Raw genomic sequence first — 1,233 nt, forward strand, 5'->3', positions numbered from 1 at the left:
CATGGACTTCCAAGTGAAGAACCTTACAAGCATTTGGATGAGTTTCTTGAAGTATGTTCCACCGTAAGATACATGGATATGCCGGAAGAGGTCTTAAGGCTTAAACTTTTTCCATTCACCCTTAAAGACAAGGAAAAATATTGGTTTAACAATCTTAGACCTTTTTCAATAACTTCTTGGGCAGAAATGCAGCAAGAGTTCTTAAAGAAGTATTATCCGATTTCTAAGACCAATACTATGAGAACCTCAATTTAAGAGTTTTCACATGGGGATGGGGAAACATTTCATGAGGCATGTGAATGCTTTAATGAATTGCTTAGGAAGTGTCCACATCATGATATGCCCAAATGGCAATTAGTTCAATATTTCTTTAAGAGCTTATCGGATAATTACAAGGGCATGGTTGATGCTTCCATGGGTGGCTCTTACATTGATAGGCATGAGGATGACATGTGGAGTCTTTATGAGAACATGAGTGAAAATTCTTTGCATCGAACTTTATCTTCTAAGAATGGTAGAAATTGTAGTGGTAGGAAGAGTGTTGGCTTACATCAAGTCGACCACTCCAATGAAATTGCCGCCGAGATGAAATCATTATCTCAAAGGTTTGATCAATTCTTGATCAACCAAAACTCAGAAAATCAAGTATCTTCATTCCCTAGCCATTCCCATCATGCATCCAATGAGATATGTATGACTTGTTCAGGTGTTTTACATTCTACTTCTAATTGTCCCCATGGACATATGAAAAATGAGCATAATAAACAAGCAAATGCTGTGTTTGCTAACCACGGGAACAATCCTTATGGAAATCACTATAATCCTAGTTGGAGAAATCACCCGAACTTCTCTTGGAAAAGCCAAGGGGAAGGCTCAAACCCTCCCCAAGGTGTTTTTCAAGGGAAGTACATTCCACCTCCATTACAAAGCCAAGGTTCCCAAGGTTTTAGATCATTATACCAATCATAAGGAAACAAATTCTCAAATTCTCATTTTCCCAATCAATCATATTCCCAAGGAAATGCTAGGAGTCCTACTTTTGAGGAGAAAGTTTTAATTGCTTTGGGCACTTTAGAGGCAAACACACAATTACTTCATTCTCACTCTCAATCCATTACAAAGCTAGAAACCCAAGTAGGGCAAATAGCTAGCACATTAAATGCAAGAGAGAAAGGAAAAATGCCTATGAATGTCCTACCAAAGCAACAATGCGTTGTGGAGACTCATTCCTTA

General features: G+C 38.2%; 1 non-coding gene across 1 annotated transcript; it reads right to left on the reverse strand.

Moving 5' to 3' along the window:
- Positions 1-234: 234 nt before the first annotated feature.
- Positions 235-341, reverse strand: LOC132280506 (small nucleolar RNA R71). Its single transcript, XR_009471585.1, has one exon. It is a non-coding gene; the product is annotated as a small nucleolar RNA R71 (small nucleolar RNA).
- Positions 342-1,233: the final 892 nt, after the last annotated feature.

The sequence above is a fragment of the Cornus florida genome, unplaced genomic scaffold, assembly GCF_030987335.1.
Source record: "Cornus florida cultivar Cherokee Brave unplaced genomic scaffold, ASM3098733v1 CherokeeBrave_3.0.0_Hap2_Chr10, whole genome shotgun sequence".
NCBI lineage: Eukaryota > Viridiplantae > Streptophyta > Magnoliopsida > Cornales > Cornaceae > Cornus > Cornus florida.